At 48.3% G+C, this 19,485-nt stretch overlaps 1 pseudogene; it reads left to right on the top strand.

The window, feature by feature from the left end:
- Window positions 1-17,909, top strand: part of LOC103634111 (L-Ala-D/L-amino acid epimerase-like) — a 34,446-nt pseudogene extending 16,537 nt beyond the window's left edge.
- Window positions 17,910-19,485: the final 1,576 nt, after the last annotated feature.

The following is a 19,485-nucleotide window of genomic DNA, read 5'->3' as shown; positions in this document are numbered from 1 at the left end:
CCGAGGGCGGCGCCGGGGCGGCCTCCGACACAGCCGCCATCGGGTTCGACTCCGAATCAGGCTGCGCGCTGTTCAAAGCCCCGAAGTCCTCCACCTTCTCGTTACGCGCCGCCTGAGACACAGCACACAAATTCAGCAAACCCACATATAACCCACATTCAACAACACCAAACAAAAGTCAAACATTACCTGACCCCTCGCCGTCTCGGACCGCTCCCTGACCACCTCTCGACCGTGAGGGCTCCACATCCGGTCGAAGAGGGCTCCCGCGGATTCCTTCACCACAGGGTCCTCAACCTTGTAAATATCGCGCTCGAAATCCTCATCAGCTTGGTCGAAGACCTCATAGTGTCGGCACCCTTCGCGGGACAGCGCGTTCATCGCCCCTTCGCAGGTGACCAGGGAGGCATAGGACATAAACCCCTCCACGATGGCGGGGAGCGCCAGCAACTCCTCCTGCAGCCACTCGAGGCAGCGAAGTCCGAGCTCTCGGTCTGGCACTTCGAAGTCAACGGTCCGTGCGCCCAGCTCGTGGTATGAGTCCTTAAGCTGTTTGCGTGTCCGCTCAGCCTCCGAGCGCGTCGAAGCCTCGGCCCTCTCCACACGGGTCTGCAGAGCGTTGAACCGCTCCTCCAATTCCTTGGCGCGCTTGTAACACCCCTGGTGTTACTATAACTAAAACTTGAGCATGGCATCATAAGCATTGTCATTGCATATGTTTGACACACCTAGAGTGCATTCACTAGGTAAAAATTTCAAACAAGTTGTATTGTTATAGCATTTTGCAAATAGAACCCTGGATAGGGAACTTAACCCTAAATAGGGATTAAAGGGGTAAGACCTAACTCAAATTGAGAAAACCTAAAGGCTTTGGGGAAATAGTTATAAAATGTTCCCAAAAATAAAGTTAAATCATATTTATACCCCTGGGATGCCAAAAACCCTAATTGGAACCCTGGAAAACCCTAAATCCAAACCCTAGGGGCCTTTGTGCAAATTTAGTCCACTTTTGGACTAAAGTGCAAAAACCAAGTTAAATAAGTGTCTTAAGTCATTTGGGTCACTCATATGTGAATTTGCAATCTAAACCCTAAGTTTTGGACTTATATGCAAAAAGCCACACTTTTTCTCAAATGCTTAAGTCTGATTTTCAGTGATATTGGCTCAACTTTGGAGCTCTACATCTTCCAAATTATTGAGAATTTGCCCTAGGTCACCACATTAACTATGTAGATCTATCTTAGGTGAACAACTTTATTTAAGTGTGTGGGCGTAGTTATTGAGAAAATATTGGAGATAATATAGCCTAAAGTTTGACTGTCAGGCTGGTTTCACTCTGAAGTTCCGGTTTTCAGTGTAGCAGAGCCATCTTTGGGGTTGAATTAAACCTTGATCCAGTGCTCAAATGAGTTCAATCCCTATAGTCGAGTTGTAGCTGGTTTGTAGCTCTGAAACTTTGCTACAGAGAGTGGAGTGAGTTACTAGAGAAACTTTAGAGAAATTTGGTCCTAAACTGTGACTGTCAGGCACACTGATGAACATATTCCATGGTACAATAGCCGATCGGATCAGAACACCAGCTCAGCTCACCGCCGACGACCTTCGCCGCGATTCGTGCTGCCACCGTCCGGATTCACGCTTGTGGCTTGTGGATAACCTCTCGGGGTAAAAGATCTTCACCGCCCGCGCGCTGGAGGTCACTCCGGTGACTCACCGTGGCCTCCCTTTCCGCTTTGAGGCTGGAACAATAGGCTCGCCGGTGACCGCCGCCTCCCGGCCGTGCGCCGCGTGGCTTAACCTTTCCACCGCGTCGCTGTAACTCCCCACTGCTGTCTAATCAACGCCGGTGAGGTTGCCACGGCATGGGACACCAATTCACGCGCGCTAGTGTTCTTCTCCCCCTCCGGCCGCCGCGCGCCCTTCTCCAAATTCCCGGCCACCGTCGATGCCCTCTATAAATTGATGGCGCGGACAGCTGCGCTACCTCATCGTGAAACCAGAGCCCCCACTCCCACCCTCAATCGTCCTCCAGAGCTCACCAATTTCCAACTTCCCCCAATTTCGGTCTCCGTCGCCGTGAAACACACCTCGCTGCGGCTAGCTCAGCTCTGGTTAGTTCATACCGATTGCTCCCTCGTTTGAGTGCTCTCGTGTACCTATGATGCTCACCGGCCAACCCAACTGAACTAAGTCCCCCTTAATCGCCAGGAACGCGATCAACCCTTAGCACCGCCCGCGGTCGTCGTGGCCAGAGCTCATTAGTTGGCCATAGATGAAATTAGGTTAAGGGAAAAGCTCGGGATAGGTCCAATTTGATGTCCGCCGCTCGGGAACCCTAGCCGTTGCCCCAATCGGCCGGCCTACGAGCTCGTCGGAGCTCGGCCGCGCGTGAACGCCGTCGAGGACGTGTCGTGTAAAGGAATGGAAGACCGAGGGCTTATCTGCAATCTGTTAATGATTTAGTGCAATAGTGAATGGACCTATTTCTGTTTAGCCGTTAAGCCGAGGACCTTTCTGTAAAGTTGCCAGCGCGCGCGGGCGCGGGCGTGCTTTCCCTCTGGATTGGGCCGCCTGGGTTGAAACCGGCCCAGTCCTGTTGAATCTTTTCCTTTTTTTCTTTTTCAGAAGAACTTGGGAAATTTGTTATAAATTGTAGAAAAATCCTAAAATTGTGAAACCAATTTTCCTAGGCTTATTATTTTCCCTAGAATTTAATAAAAATAGTTTCATCATTTTTAATTTAAACAGGGAATTTTAGGGCATTTAAAATAGCTTAAAGAAATAGTTCTGGAATTTTAGAGAATTAATAGTAATGCCAAAAATGTTCAAAATTTTTATATGAACTCCCCACATTATTTAGAAGCCTTGAGTAGAGTTTGAATTGATTTGGACCATGTTTGATAACTAGAACCCAAAACCCCCCTGCTCTATGAACTCCTTTACAGACTCTGGAAACCCTAAGTTCTCGGAGTTCCGTGAAGGAAAGTTGTATTCAAGAATTAGATAATAAATCTTTATTATCTTCGCACTCTCATGAGCATTACATGGCATTCATTCTTATATATGTATATATATGGTTATATTAGAACGTGAAGAAGAAGTGGAAGTCACTGAAGAAAAGGCACCACCACCCTCGGATTCTCAGGCAGGAAACTGCTTCTACTTTGATATTTGTGGATCCGAGCCAGACTCACCTACGAACGAAGGCAAGCCCCGGTGCATTTGCCACCTCCCTTGATGTTTTAAAATCTTTCTCACTTGCTTGCTGCATTAGGTGATAGGAGTTGATTGATAAAACAATTCTTGCATTACCTTCCTTGAACTTGATTACCCTCCTTGAAACCCTGTTTTTACAAAAAGGTTTTACTATGCTTAGTATTGCTCTAGAAAAACAAAAGGATTTGTTTTACAAAAGATGTTTGGCATAGTGGGAGGGTTGTTTTCAAAAATAAAACTTGATGGTGAATCCATCACGACCGTGATGGATTCAACATCAGAAAAGATGTACCTCTGCCAGGTACCAAGTTTTTGGGTTGAAATGATTAAGCTGAGACCGGGCGGGTGACTTGCACGAGAAGAGAGTCTCGGTGTAGTGTCTCCGTCTGAGTCGATTAAGGACCTTGTCGATGTAGGCTTGATGATCGAGGACCCTTTAACTGGTCACATGCCTCGTCATGGGTAAGCCTTGCCTCGGGCAGACTAAGGCCAGAATAAGATAACACGAAATGGGCGTGGAGCGGTGGCGAGAGTAGCGTGTACCCTCCGTGGCAAGAGGCTGGACGGTGGTGTATCTGTGCTCTCGGTTTGCGTGAACCTGATTTGGTCTTAAGAACCCCGGTGGCGGTTGACATATGCAAGGGTTAAGTGCTACATATGTCGTGTGATTGGAGATCCTCAGCTGAGTATAATCGATTCGGATCGCCGTACCTTCGCGGTTATGAAGACTTGGTCACTGCCCTACACGTAGCAATCCAGTGAAGATGAAGGAAGAATTAAGAACTTGGCTAGTTCAGGATAAGTGTTTGAACTAGGTTAGAGAGAACTCTAGAGATAAGTAAGTTTACTTAACTTGACAAATAAAACTGGATTTTTAAGGATCCACTTTAGTAAGCATTTCTGCAAAACAGAGTCTTTGATTATTGAGAAGCCTTACCTTGACTCCCTTAAGCCAGCATATCCTGGAGAGTATTTTCTTTAGTCGGGTAAGACTTGCTGAGTAATTCCATACTCAGGGTTTATCCCTTCGTTGTTTTTAGGTGAGGAAGTAGCAGATTTCTGTTGCTTCTGTACCAAGGTGGTTCCTAAGGAGGAGAAACAAGAGTGAAGATGCGGGAGGACATGGTCCTCCATAAGAAAACTTTTATGAAAAACTTACCGGGAGGAGTTTTTGCCTCCCTCAGTTATGTAATAATACTACTCTGCACTCGTTTATATTTCTGGTCTATAATAAACAACTTGAGCTTACTTTTTAATAAATGTAAGTTTATGTAAACGCTTACGCATTTCTTCATCTCCGATGTTCTGTAATGTCTGCAAGACGGGTGAAACGTTCCTGGAAAGGTAAGAAAGAAGATACCGAACTTGTCAAGTAGTTCAGGAGCACCTACAGGGTTGTCTGAGGTCCGTTGGACAAGGACAACTGTAGGTGGGCCTAATTACTTGGGAGGTTCCGTCACAGCTGGTATCGGAGCGTAGCCCTTCTTTGCAGATATTATGAGGCATCTTCAAAAGGATTTTCTAAAAGTCTTACCTAGAAACTCTCTTCTCTTCTTACCTAACTATTCTGAAGAGTTTATCTTAAAGACCAGATAGGAAGAGTGCAATGTATAGAAGGTTGAATCAACTAAGGTTGATTCTGTAATTACACATGCATCATGCTAAGAATTATACTAATAAAATTTTTCCCCCTTAGAAAGATGCCGCCGCGCACAAGGAAAACGGCGCGCAAGTCAACTGGCCCAATTGGTGTGCCCCGACATCAACTTGCCCCTCGACATGAGGACAGTAGCAGCGGGAGTAATGATCCAATAGGGGATCTTGAAGCACGAGTAAATCAACTTCAAGCGGAATTGCAACACAGGACCAACATATGGGTTGCGGATGGAGATAGAATAAATGAATTAAGAAGGGACATCCGCCACCTGCGGGATCAGCTTGCTGATCAGGACTTGGCGCTCGACTGGGCAGTTCAGTCCCGTTTGCTGGCTTGTGCTAAGGAGGCAAGGGCTCAAGCCCGAATCAAGGAACTTAGCTCAGCTGTCGACAATCTGCAGGTCTATTGCAATACTTTACATGAGGAAGTCCATGTACTGTATTCGCAATTACACCCTAGTGCACCTGCGCACCCTGTTGAGGCGGAAGCCGGACCCTCCCATGTTGCGGGACACGCGCTTGGTGGTGAGTTAGACCTTTTTCAGCCCCCTCCTTCCATGAGGCTGGTCGACGAATGGTCTCCCACACCCGACGACGAGGCCGCCAAAAGCAACGGGAAGCAGGACTAGTGGTAGTAGAAGTAGTGTAGTGTATTGTAGGTTGTACTAGTGTATAATAGGTAGTGCTATTGTATACTAGGTAATGTATCCTGTTGTAAGAGTCTTGAGTCTGTAACATTACTTTTGGTAATGTAAAATGGATGGCTTTTTCTTTGGCATATCATATTGTTTCCAAATGTTGTTGCCACAGATGCCTTCCAAGACTCGAGCTCAGGACGGAGCTGGTACCTCCCGGGGGAGGGAATCTACACCAAATCCACCTCCTGTTCCTCCCACACTGGCTGAGGCGATTGCCGCCTTAGTGAACGCAACTGCTGATAATACCCGCTTTCTAAGAGAAATGGCGGGCCAACAGCTCTAGCAGCAGGGTGGGCGGGGCTATCAACAGGGCCCCCGCGAAACTTCTTATCTGGACTTCTTGGAGACACGTCCGCCCTTGTTTGTTAAAGCTGAAGATCCGCTGGAAGCCGATGAATGGCTTCGAGTGATTGAACAAAAATTCGGACTGCTGTGATGTTCAGAAACTCAGAAGCCTTTATTCGCAGCCCAGCAACTGCGCGGACCTGCCAGTACTTGGTGGGGTAATTTTGTGGCCGTTCAACCGGCCAATCATCAAGTAACCTGGGAAGAATTCAAAGTGGTCTTCCGCGAGCATTATATACCAGAAGGTGTTCTACATATGAAGCAAGAAGAGTTCATGAAGCTAAAACAAGGAGGGGATACTGTTAACCAGTATCTCAATAAGTTCAACCATCTGTCCCAATATGCAATCGATCAGGTGAACACTGATCTGAAGAAGAAACATTGCTTTATGAGAGGATTAAATGATCGACTGCAGAGAAAAATGGCTACTTGCATTGACTTGACTTATGGAAGAGCTGTCAGTACAGCACTGGCAGTAGAAGCGAAATATGCAAGTTCTGGAAAGATCAAGGGGAGTGGAGAAAACAGGCCTAGTGAGGGCCCGGTAAAGAGGCAACGATTTATTCTCCGGCCTTCTAACCAGAATCATCCACGTGCACCATCCTTCCCTTTCAAGCAGCCAATAATTATTCGTCCCAATAATGCCCCCACTGCCCCGAGTCAGCCGGGTGCCCCAGGCACTCGATTCCCTGCTTTGCCCAGCTCTTCAACCGGATGTTTCAATTGTGGCAAGTCTGGGCATTTCATCAAAGATTGTCCCTATCCCAAGCAAAATCAGTCGAATAATCAGCATGGACCGGGGAATTCATCTCAAAGCAAGGGAAATGTTAAGGGCAAAAATTTCAAGAAGATGGGACGCGTATACTATACACAAGTGGCCACTACACCGGACGGAGAGCCGGTAATGATGGGTATGTTCCTCGTGGCCAATCACCCTGCAGTCATTCTTTTTGATTCTGGTGCTTCGCATACGTTCATTAGCAAGAAATTTGTGGAGCAACATCACATTGCATGCCATGAATCAAAAGAGGGATTTAAAATACACTCACCTGGGGGACAAATCTTTACTAGAGAAGTGGCCTATCAAGTGCCCGTATCATTGGCCGGACGGGACTTTCCTACCAATATGACCGTCCTGAAAGGCCAAGACATAGATGTTATTTTGGGTATGAATTGGTTGGCCAAACATAAAGCAACACTCAATACTGATCAAAGAACCATCAGGTTGAGTCATAATCAAGAAGAAATTCTTTTGCCCATCCCTATTCCAAACAAAATTACTGGCAGAATTTATGAAGTCATAGTACCGGAAATTAAGGATATTCCGGTAGTATGTGAGTTTCCCGATGTCTTTCCCGAGGATTTGCCGGGATTACCACCTGAGCGGGAGGTAGAGTTTGTAATAGAGTTGAAGCCCGGTACGGCTCCCATTTCTCGAAGATTGTACCGTATGCCTCCGAATGAGTTGGCAGAATTGAAGATTCAATTACAAGACCTCCTAGAGAAAGGATTCATCCGGCCAAGCTCATCGCCATGGGGTTGTCCAGCCATATTCGTCAAGAAGAAGGATCAAACTTTACGAATGTGTGTGGATTATCGACCCTTGAATGAGGTCACCATCAAAAACAAGTACCCTCTTCCAAGGATTGACATTCTATTTGATCAATTGACTGGAGCAAGGGTATTTTGAAAGATTGATCTCCGATCGGGCTATCACCAGATCCGTATTCGGCCCGAAGATATACCAAAGACCGCCTTCACTACGCGGTATGGGTTATTTGAATATCTGGTAATGTCTTTCGGGTTAACAAATGCTCCGGCCCACTTCACGTATTTGATGAACTCGGTATTCATGCCCGAGTTGGACAAGTTTGTAGTGGTCTTCATAGACGATATTTTGATATATTCCAAGAATGAAGAGGAGCACGCCCAACATTTACGGATCGTGTTAACGCGCTTGAGAGAACATCAGTTGTATGCCAAGTTCAGCAAATGCGCGTTTTGGCTGGAGGAAATTCAATTTCTGGGACATGTTCTATCTGCCAGAGGGATTGCGGTAGACCCCAGCAAAGTCAAGGACATTTTGGAGTGGAAACCCCCGACCACTGTTCATCAGGTCCGAAGTTTCCTTGGACTGGCTGGATATTACCGCAGATTTATACCAGACTTTTCTAAGCTTGTGAAACCAATCACAAGTTTATTGAAGAATGATGTTAAATTCAATTGGTCTTCGAAGTGTGATGAAGCCTTTGAACAATTGAAGACATTATTAACCACTGCTCCGGTATTGGCTCAACCGGACATCACCAAGCCTTTTGATGTATATTGTGATGCATCAGGCAGTGGACTCGGCTGCGTGCTAATGCAAGAAGGCCGAGTAATTGCATATGCTTCAAGGCAGTTACGCCGACATGAGGAGCATTACCCAACTCATGATCTGGAGCTAGCTGCTGTGGTTCATGCCCTGAAAATTTGGCGTCACTATCTGCTGGGAAATGTCTGTCATATCTATACAGATCATAAAAGCTTGAAATACATCTTCACCCAGTCAGAATTGAATATGAGACAGAGGCGATGGCTTGAGCTTATTAAGGACTATGAACTGGAAATTCATTATCACCCAGGCAAAGCCAATGTTGTAGCAGATGCACTAAGCCGTAAGGTTTCCTGTCACTGTCTTACGGTGAAGACCTCTGACAACACTTTATGTCAAGAGATGGAGAAGCTAAACCTGGGAATGGTCCAACAAGGAACTTTGAATCAGCTAAAGCTTGAGTCAGTCCTCTTGCAAAGGATAATTGATGCTCAAAAGGATAATGAGGGCATGAAACACATTCGTGAGAAGTTAAGGGCTGGAAAAGCCAAATGTTTCAAAGAAGATGATCAAGGCATTGTATGGTTTAATAACCGCATAGTGGTGCCAAAGAATGAAGAGCTCCGCCAGCAAATTATTGATGAAGCACATCTTAGCCGCTACTCTATTCATCCCGGAAGCACTAAGATGTACCAAGACTTGAAGCAACATTACTGGTGGACAAAGATGAAGATCAAAATTGCACGCTATGTGGCGAGATGTGACCCCTGCAGACGTGCCAAAGCCATACATTTGAAAGCTGCCGGTCCATTACAGTCACTACCAATACCGACATGGAAATGGGAAGACATAAGTATGGACTTCATTGTGGGATTGCCCAGGACCGCAAAAGGGTATGACTCTATTTGGGTTATCATTGATCGACTTACCAAGATCGCCCACTTCCTCCCTGTCAAAGTAAAATATCCCGTCATTACCTATGCGGAGTTATACATTGCCCGTATTCTCAGTTTGCATGGTGTTCCAAAGACTATAGTGTCGGACCGTGGATCCCAATTTGTATCCAAATTTTGGGAAGAACTTCATAAGTCCCTGGGTACTAAGTTGCTCCACAGTTCAGCCTATCATCCTCAAACCAGTGGACAGACTGAGAGAGTGAACCAGATACTTGAAGATATGCTGCGGGCATGTGTTCTGGACTTCTCACAGAAATGGGATGAATGTTTGCCCTTAGCAGAGTTTTCATATAATAATAGCTATCAAGAAAGTATCAAGATGGCACCCTTTGAAGCTTTATATGGACGACGATGTCGTACTCCGCTAAATTGGTCTGAACCTGGGGAAAGGTACTTCTTTAGCCTGATATGGTGAAGGAGGCCGAAGAAAAGGTTCAGAAAATTATTCATAATATGAAGAAAGCACAAGCTCGTCAGAAGGGTTATGCAGACAAACGGCGAATGCCCTTGTATTTTCATGAAGGGGACTATGTCTACCTGAAAGTTTCACCAATGAAGGGAGTATCGCGTTTTGGGGTTAAAGGGAAGCTTGCACCTAGGTACATTGGTCCATTCTTGGTACTTGAGCAATGTGGACCAGTGACATATCGACTCCAATTACCTAAAACCTTGTCTGCTATACATAATGTGTTCCATGTGTCACAATTGAAGAAGTGTCTTCGGGTTCCCGATCGAACCATTAAAGTAACAGATGTTGTCCTTGAACCGGACTTTACATACTCTGAGCACCCTATTCGAGTCTTGGATCAAAAGGACAGGGTTACCCGAAGAAAAACTCTCAAGTTTTATAAGATACAGTGGAACCAGCATTCCGAAGATGAGGCTACATGGGAAACTCAAGACTTTTTAGATAAGAATTTCCCAGGCTTTTTAGCCTCTTGTAATTTGTAAAGCATATGTATAGCTGTTGTAATAAAGTGATTCCCAAACCACCCCTGCCTTGTACCAGGAATAAGGAAATAAAAATGTGACACATTTCCTTTTCCATTACTTACCCTAGGACTTTAATCTCGGGACGAGATTCTTTTATGGGGGGAAGGATGTAACACCCCTGGTGTTACTATAACTAAAACTTGAGCATGGCATCATAAGCATTGGCATTCCATATGTTTGACACACCTAGAGTTCATTCACTAGGTAAAAATTTCAAACAAGTTGTATTGTTATAGCATTTTGCAAATAGAACCCTGGATAGGGAACTTAACCCTAAATAGGGATTAAAGGGGTAAGACCTAACTCAAATTGAGAAAACCTAAAGGCTTTGGGGAAATAGTTATAAAATGTTCCCAAAAATAAAGTTAAATCATATTTATACCCCTGGGATGCCAAAAACCCTAATTGGAACCCTGGAAAACCCTAAATCCAAACCCTAGGAGCCTTTGTGCAAATTTAGTCCACTTTTGGACTAAAGTGCAAAAACCAAGTTAAATAAGTGTCTTAAGTCATTTGGGTCACTAATATGTGAATTTGCAATCTAAACCCTAAGTTTTGGGCTTATATGCAAAAAGCCACACTTTTTCTCAAATGCTTAAGTCTGATTTTCAGTGATATTGGCTCAACTTTGGAGCTCTACATCTTCCAAATTATTGAGAATTTGCCCTAGGTCACCACATCAACTATGTAGATCTATCTTAGGTGAACAACTTTGTTTAAGAGTGTGAGCATAGTTATTGAGAAAATATTGGAGATAATATAGCCTAAAGTTTGACTGTCAGGCTGGTTTCACTCTGAAGTTCAGGTTTTCAGTGTAGCAGAGCGCTTTGGGGTTGAATTAAACCTTGATCCAGTGCTCAAATGAGTTCAATCCCTATAGTCGAGTTGTAGCTGGTTTGTAGCTCTGAAACTTTGCTACAGAGAGTGGAGTGAGTTACTAGAGAAACTTTAGAGAAATTTGGTCCTAAACTGTGACTGTCAGGCACACTGATGAACATATTCCATGGTACAGTAGCCGATCGGATCAGAACACCAGCTCAGCTCACCGCCGACGACCTTCGCCGCGATTCGTGCTGCCGCCGTCCGGATTTGCTCAGCTCTCGGGGTAAAAGATCTTCACCACCCGCGCGCTGGAGGTCACTCCGGTGACTCACCGTGGCCTCCCTTTCCGCTTTGCGACTGGAACGATAGGCTCGCCGGTGACCGCCGCCTCCCGGCCGTGCGCCGCGTGGCTTAACCTTTCCACCGCGTCGCCGTAACTCCCCACTGCTGTCTAATCAACGCCGGTGAGGTTGCCACGGCATGGGACACCAATTCATGCGCGCCAGTGTTCTTCTCCCCCTCCGGCCGCCGTGCGTCCTTCTCCAAATTCCCGGCCACCGTCGATGCCCTCTATAAATTGATGGCGCGGGCAGCTGCGCTACCTAATAGTGAAACCAGAGCCCCCACTCCCACCCTCAATCGTCCTCCAGAGCTCACCAATTTCCAACTTCCCCCAATTTCGGTCTCCGCCGCCGTGAAACACACCTCGCTGCGGCTAGCTCAACTCAGGTTAGTTCATACCGATTGCTCCCTCGTTTGAGTGCTCTCGTGTACCTGTGATGCTCACCGGCCAACCCAACTGAACTAAGTCCCCCTTAATCGCCGGGAACGCGATCAACCCTTAGCACCGCCCGCGGTCGTCGTGGCCAGAGCTCATTAGTTGGCCATAGATGAAATTAGGTTAAGGGAAAAGCTCGGGATAGGTCCAATTTGATGTCCGTCGCTCGGGAACCCTAGCCGTTGCCCCAATCGGCCGGCCTACGAGCTCGTCGGAGCTCGACCGTGCGTGAACGCCGTCGAGGACGTGTCGTGTAAAGGAATAGAAGACCGAGGGCTTATCTGCAATCTGTCAATGATTTAGTGCAATAGTGAATGGACCTATTTCTGTTTAGCCGTTAAGCCGAGGACCTTTCTGCAAAGTCGCCAGCACGCGCGGGCGCGCTTTCCCTCTGGATTGGGCCGCCTGGGTTGAAACCGGCCCAGTCCTGTTGAATCTTTTCCTTTTTTCTTTTTCAGAAGAACTTGGGAAATTTGTTATAAATTGTAGAAAAATCCTAAAATTGTGAAACCAAATTTCCTAGGCTTATTATTTTCCCTAGAATTTAATAAAAATAGTTTCATGATTTTTAGTTTAAACAGGGAATTTTAGGGCATTTAAAATAGCTTAAAGAAATAGTTCTGGAATTTTAGAGAATTAATAGTAATGCCAAAAATGTTCAAAATTTTTATATGAACTCCCCACATTATTTAGAAGCCTTGGGTAGAGTTTGAATTGATTTGGACCATGTTTGATAACTAGAACCCAAAACCCCCCCTGCTCTATGAACTCCTTTACAGACTCCGGAAACCCTAAGTTCTCGGAGTTCCGTGAAGGAAAGTTGTATTCAAGACTTAGATAATAAATCTTTATTATCTTCGCACTCTCATTAGCATTACATGGCATTCATTCTTATATATGTATATATATGGTTATGTTAGAACGTGAAGAAGAAGTGGAAGTCACTGAAGAAAAGGCACCACCACCCTCGGATTCTCAGGCAGGAAACTGCTTCTACTTTGATATTTGTGGATCCAAGCCAGACTCACCTACGAACGAAGGCAAGCCTCGGTGCATTTGCCACCTCCCTTGATGTTTTAAAATCTTTCTCACTTGCTTGCTGCATTAGGTGATAGGAGTTGATTGATAAAACAATTCTTGCATTACCTTCCTTGAACTTGATTACCCTCCTTGAAACCCTGTTTTTACCAAAAGGTTTTACTATGCTTAGTATTGCTCTAGAAAAACAAAAGGATTTGTTTTACAAAAGATGTTTGGGAAAGTGGGAGGGTTGTTTTCAAAAATAAAACTTGATGGTGAATCCATCACGACCATGATGGATTCAACATCGGAAAAGATGTACCTCTGCCAGGTACCAAGTTTTTGGGTTGAAATGATTAAGCTGAGACCGGGTGGGTGACTTGCACGAGAAGAGAGTCTCGGTGTAGTGTCTCCGTCTGAGTCGATTAAGGACCTTGTCGATGTAGGCTTGATGATCGAGGACCCTTTAACTGGTCACATGCCTCGTCATGGGTAAGCCTTGCCTCGGGCAGACTAAGGCCAGAATAAGATAACACGAAATGGGCGTGGAGCGGTGGCGAGAGTAGCGTGTACCCTCCGTGGCAAGAGGCTGGACGGTGGTGTATCTGTGCTCTCGGTTTGCGTGAACCTGATCTGGTCTTAAGAACCCCGGTGGCGGGTTGACATATGCAAGGATTAAGTGCTACATATGTCGTGTGATTGGAGATCCTCAGCTGAGTATAATCGATTCGGATCGTCGTACCTTCGCAGTTATGAAGACTTGGTCACTGCCCTACACGTAGCAATCCAGTGAAGATGAAGGAAGAATTAAGAACTTGGCTAGTTCAGGATAAGTGTTTGAATTAGGTTAGAGAGAACTCTAGAGATAAGTAAGTTTACTTAACTTGACAAATAAAACTGGATTTCTAAGGATCCACTTTAGTAAGCATTTCTGCAAAACAGAGTCTTTGATTATTGAGAAGCCTTACCTTGACTCCCTTAAGCCAGCATATCCTTGAGAGTCTTTTCTTTAGTCGGGTAAGACTTGCTGAGTAATTCCATACTCAGGGTTTATCCCTTCGTTGTTTTTAGGTGAGGAAGTAGCAGATTTCTGTTGCTTCTGTACCAAGGTGGTTCCTAAGGAGGAGAAACAAGAGTGAAGATGCAGGAGGACATGGTCCTCCATAAGAAAACTTTTATGAAAAACTTACCGGGAGGAGTTTTTGCCTCCCTCAGTTATGTAATAATACTACTCTGCACTCGTTTATATTTCTGGTCTGTAATAAACAACTTGAGCTTACTTTTTAATAAATGTAAGTTTATGTAAACGCTTCCGCATTTCTTCATCTCCGATGTTCTGTAATGTCTGCAAGACGGGTGAAACGTTCCTGGAAAGGTAAGAAAGAAGATACCGAACTTGTCAAGTAGTTCAGGGGCACCTACAGGGTTGTCTGAGGTCCGTTGGACAAGGACAACTGTAGGTGGGCCTAATTACTTGGGAGGTTCTGTCACAGCGCTGTCTGGCAAGACTGCCCTCCGCCCGCGCCAAATTGGCCTCCGCCTGCGCAGACTGCGCCTTGGCGAGGGCCTCATTAGCCTCCTTCCTCTCCTCCGCTAGTTGGCGCCGGAGGTCAGTCCTCTCACCCTCTAGCGCGGCCACCTTATCCGCCAACTTGCGGCACTTGCTGTCGGCGGCCGACTTTTCCCGGACGGCGTCAGCATGCTGCGATGAAGTCTCTCGACTTCGGCAGACACAACTGCCGTAAGGGCCCCCGACGCCGCGTGGTTTGCGAAGTCAGCCGCCTACAAGACACACATAAGACCACAGCCCCAACGAAGCTGGTAAAACCGAAGTCTAGCTCAACTTACCTGACTTAATGCCTCCTTCAGCCGGCGGGACACAGCGCCCGCCTCGTCCCTCACGGCAGTGAGTGCCGGAATCTCACCACCGGCACTAAGAGCACTACCCTTCGCCCTAGGCACCACGGCAGCCGTCGTGGTCGCCACGGCGGGCGGAACAACAACAAGTTGGCCTTCGCCCGACCCTGCAACGTATCAACAGATTAAAAAAAACTTGAGCTAACGACTTACCAACAAGATAATCATCCACGCTAATATCGGTGGCGAAGTCGGCAACGCGCTTGCCCGGCGGAGGCAACTCTCGGGCCTTCACGGCTCCCGCCAGGACGACTTGGTACCGCCAACGGCGGCCGCCTTCACAGCCTCCGGCACCCTGCTGGACCCAGGGGCGGCCGACTTCGCCGCCAGCATCGGCTGGCTTCCGCCGGGGGCAGCAGCCTTCGCAATCCCCCGCGACCTCTTCGGCCTGGCCTCATGCAGCCTGACGACCGCCTGGCGCTTCTGCGCAGCTCCCTGACGATCCTTGTCCATCACTGCCGACACAATAGCAGCAATATTCCGCCCATAAGGAAACACTCTCCAATCACGAACCATGCGAGATGTAAAAAAGTCTTCGCCGGCCGCGCGGGGGATAGGAACATTCTTAGGCCACCAACCCCCGGTAACCCTCAGCATCCGCGCCGAAGACTCCCGGAGCTCGGGCGAAGACATCCTTCCCCCTGGGGCCACGCATGTCCTCATCAATTCCCTAGCAAAACCATCGGAAACCCCCAGTCCTCCCGTAGCAATACCTAGCTTCCTCTTCTTAGAGGATGGGGCAGCCGCCGTAGAGGGGTCGTCTCTAGTCTCTGCCGCCGGCTTCTTCCCGCGACGATCCACATCGTCTTGCCCGGGATAACCGCCATACGGTAGACGGTTCAATTCGAAGACCCTGTTCAAGCGGTCATTAGACCCACGTATATCCCAGCTACGCTGGCCCTCTGTCTTCGGCACGTACCGACCAACAATCCGCACCGCCCCATCCTCCGCCTCATGCACAAAGGCGGCTGGATCGCGGCTATGCAGATCCAGTGCGAAGGCGGGACTTCGCACCAGCATCCCACCACGGGAAGGCATCTGGCGAGGGCATACTTCGCCCAGCGCCCAGCCATGCGCCAAAGGCCACACCCCATACGCCACAAACTCCTCAACCAAATCGCGCCCGCTGCTCAGGCCGGCCGCGCAACGAAGGGCCCCTTCGTTTGCATCCTCCTCCGCCACTTCAAACTGCGGGTATGCTGAGTAATAATGCGAGCACATCTCAGCCATGGGGAGCCCCGGTGGTCTTCGACTATGCCCTCCGCAACGTAGAACCAAAACTCATGCCAGTTGCCCCATTTATTGCGGGCGCAAGGAACCAACTCAACTACCTCCATCGAGGTCTTGCCGGTCTTCGGCGTAAATGTACAGGACCCAAACTGAGCAACCTTATTTCCGATCATCCTTTTCTGCCAGTGCAGGCAATAGTACTTCGCGAAGACTTCGACCGATGGCTGTCCGCCGTACGAAGTCGTCGCCCAGACGTATTTCGACAGAGCCACCACGGCATTCGGAGTCAGCTGGTGGATCTGGAGGGTAAATCTGCGCATGACTTCTCCCACGAATCGGTGCGCAGGTAGGCGAAGACCAGCGGCAAAGAACGCCTTGAAGACAACCAACTCGCCTTCTGGCTCGGGGACCTCTCCGTCCCCGGGACACGAGCGACTCCGCCACCAAAGTAACCAAGCTGCTGCATATCTTGCACGCAGACCGAGGACATCCGTGATGCACCGAACTCCACTGTGTCGCCGGCGCGCAACTCCTTCGCCGCCACAGTGCTCAGCGTCTCCTCAGATGACGCGTCGACCGGCGGCGTAGCGGCAACAGAAGAAGAAGAGGTCGGCATCGCTACGTACCGTCGGCGGCGGCGGGCGGTCTGCTTCACACGGGCCAGATCTCCGGCGAACAAGAGCAAGGAGGGCAGACGAGCAGCAAGAGGTTTGAGAAGGCGGTTAGGGTTTTCGCGGAGCGTGGAACGATAAAGTTCAAAACGCGCTGCCCCCGTCCCCTTTTATACACAGGGCGCGGCGCTTCGGGAAACCCGCAATCCAACAGTACGGCGTCAATCAACGGTCATGTCAAAAACCCCCGCGGAACCACTTCGAGCGAGGGCAGCGTCTCCGCCATCTAGCGACGTCTTCGGCACCAGGTGACTTAGTCGAACTGGTCCCTCGGAGGGCAAATGTTGGGGCGAAGGCGAAGACGCCACCCTTCGCTCGAGGCCTTCGCCGTACTCGCTGCACCAACGGTGACAAGACAACGGGCAGTCTTACCCTTCGTCTCATACGCCACCGGACGAAGACCCGCGACGAGGTCGTATCATCCTGTGACCTCGTCCAGAGTGGAGGCCCGCGTGTGATCCGACCCATTGTAACAGGCCCTGCGTGGCCGTTGCGCGTTACGGGCCTAATTTGTAAAGGCCTCCCTGTAATTACGGTCTGTAACCCTGCTTTATGGGAATATTCCGGGGATAACCTAGGTGTCTGAGGGCACATGCGTCCTTAACACAGGACGCTGGGCACCCGGATACCTATAAATACCCCCGCACAGTGCCCTTGAGAGGCTGGATTAACAGAGCTATTGCCATCTCGTGCGAAAACCTTGTTTACATCACTTCACACCCCCGTTGGATCACCTTGCACCAGAGAGCAAGTTCCAACAGGAATATTGCCCATGTTATTAACATCAACTTGGCAAAGTTATGGATTCTTGGAGCCCTTGAAATAATTAATGCTGCAAGAAAATCTAATACTGCTCTGATGATCGGTGGCATGGTCGAGACTAGGATTGCTATGGGCTTTGCTCGTCATTTAGGTGCTGGCCTTGGATGCTTTAGGTCTGTTCTGCTGTGAAAATTACCAAACTATCTTTTTATAAGCAAGGGGCATTGTCATCAGGATGTTGAAACCACAAACTATATATAACATATCTTATACTTGTCAAATCAGCTGCTAAAGTTGTTTTCTATACTTATGGATGTAGTTTCGTTGACCTAGACACACCTCTTTTACTGTCTGAAGATCACGTGTATGGTGGCTATGAAGGTAATCTTACACAAAACATTCTTTGTGTTCCTTGGTGTAAAGGTATTGCCTACTACAGCTATAGATCCATGTTTCCCCAAGATAGTGGTATAAAGAAGTTCTAGATCCAATGATGCTTTCAGGCTAAAACTTGATTTGATAATGCTTTTGTTTCTGCATGTCTTATTCTTGATGTGGTCTTCCCTGATCTGATTTTCTTTTTTTGGAATGAGAACCTAAAGCCCACATAGTTAAATCTAGATTTGACACAACAACACTAACACTGGTTATCAAGTTATGTAGCGACCTGCAAACAAGGAGTGAGACACTTAGACAGTCCCTATATATTATCTCTATTATACTTAAAGCATCAGTTTCAACGGTCGTACATCATCTTTTTACTAAAAAGTCCCTACATTTCTTCCAAATCAACTCAGCGTTAAATGTTAAAATGCGGTGCAGAAGGTGGGGTTTGAACCCACACCCTGATGGAAGAAGGGTGGGAGACACTAGACGAAGCTATCTAACCAGTAGAACATCATGCTCAAGTGTTTATAATATTGAATATAAATTGTACATATGTATATATGATTTTTTGTAAAATCTATACTACTATATTAAGGCTGCAAGAGGGTAGCCTGCCTCTCTGGTTCTGCCTTTGGTGAATCTCCACCGTCCGTCCGCTTCTGTGAATCTACACCGTCCACCTGTGACTCCGTTTCTGCAACCCATGCCCACGTGTATCCCCCCGCCTCCCCCTGCCCCACCCCACGTGAGCCGCTGCCGCCCTGCCTCCCCCTTCCACGCGAGCCATCGTCAGCCCTCACTGCTCGCGCAACCCCCCTCCCCCATCGTTCCTCCGTCCGCAGCCTCCCGGGAGTGAAGTTCAAGGGCCCGCCCACATACCTTCTTCGACACCGTGGTGCTCTGATCTCCTCCCCACACCTCTCCACCACCGATGACCACCACCACCATGGCAGCCGCCTTCCTTGTGCACCTCTCCTGCCGTGCCACCACCACCTCTACCTCCGTGGTGGCGGCCTCCCTCCGGTGCCTCCTCACGGCCACCTCCACCGGCCTTATCCTCCTGTACCCGTCCCCATCCGCTCTGCCCACAAACAACCTCCCGCCCCATCCACCGCCTGTTGTGCCCGCCGTATAGCATCGGCCATTCGACCTCTCTATCCTCGTCCCCAAGCCACCAATGACCTCCCCCGCCATCCACCGCATGCCGCCAACAACCACCCCCGCCATCCGTGCCCGCGCTCTCAGTATAAGAAAGTTTCATGCTCATGCCGTGCAGATGGAGGAGGGGAAGCACGAAGAAGCCATCGAAGTCAACAACCCCCGCGGTGTCACCCTAAGGTCAGGGTTCTGGCAATTTCTCTCTCTTCCGAGTTGCGGCAAACGTGTGGGAGATACGCCATATGTCATATGATCCCTCGCCCCACCTCCCCTCGCTGGTGGCCCCACCAGGCGTAGCGGAGGTGGATCTCCAGCCCGCCAAGCCGACCGAGGTCTCCCTTCCCCCCTCTATTGACTCCGAACCCTCGCGGGTTCCCCGCGCGTCAGCGCGTGCCAGGTGGTCGCCCATGATGTTCATTACACCGGTCTGCGTGTGTGTGCAGGAATGTGTTGCTGCTGAAGAATGTGATCAGCCTGAACCCTGACGCGAAGGAGGTGTCGCAGCAAAGGTTGCTCTCGCTCGTGGCCGAGCGCCCCATCCCAACATTCCTGGACAGGTTTG

Source organism: Zea mays, chromosome 7 (genome assembly GCF_902167145.1).
Source record: "Zea mays cultivar B73 chromosome 7, Zm-B73-REFERENCE-NAM-5.0, whole genome shotgun sequence".
NCBI classification, from domain to species: Eukaryota; Viridiplantae; Streptophyta; class Magnoliopsida; order Poales; family Poaceae; genus Zea; species Zea mays.
The sequence above is the reverse complement of the archived record's forward strand: the minus strand, read 5'-3'. Positions and strand labels throughout refer to the sequence as shown.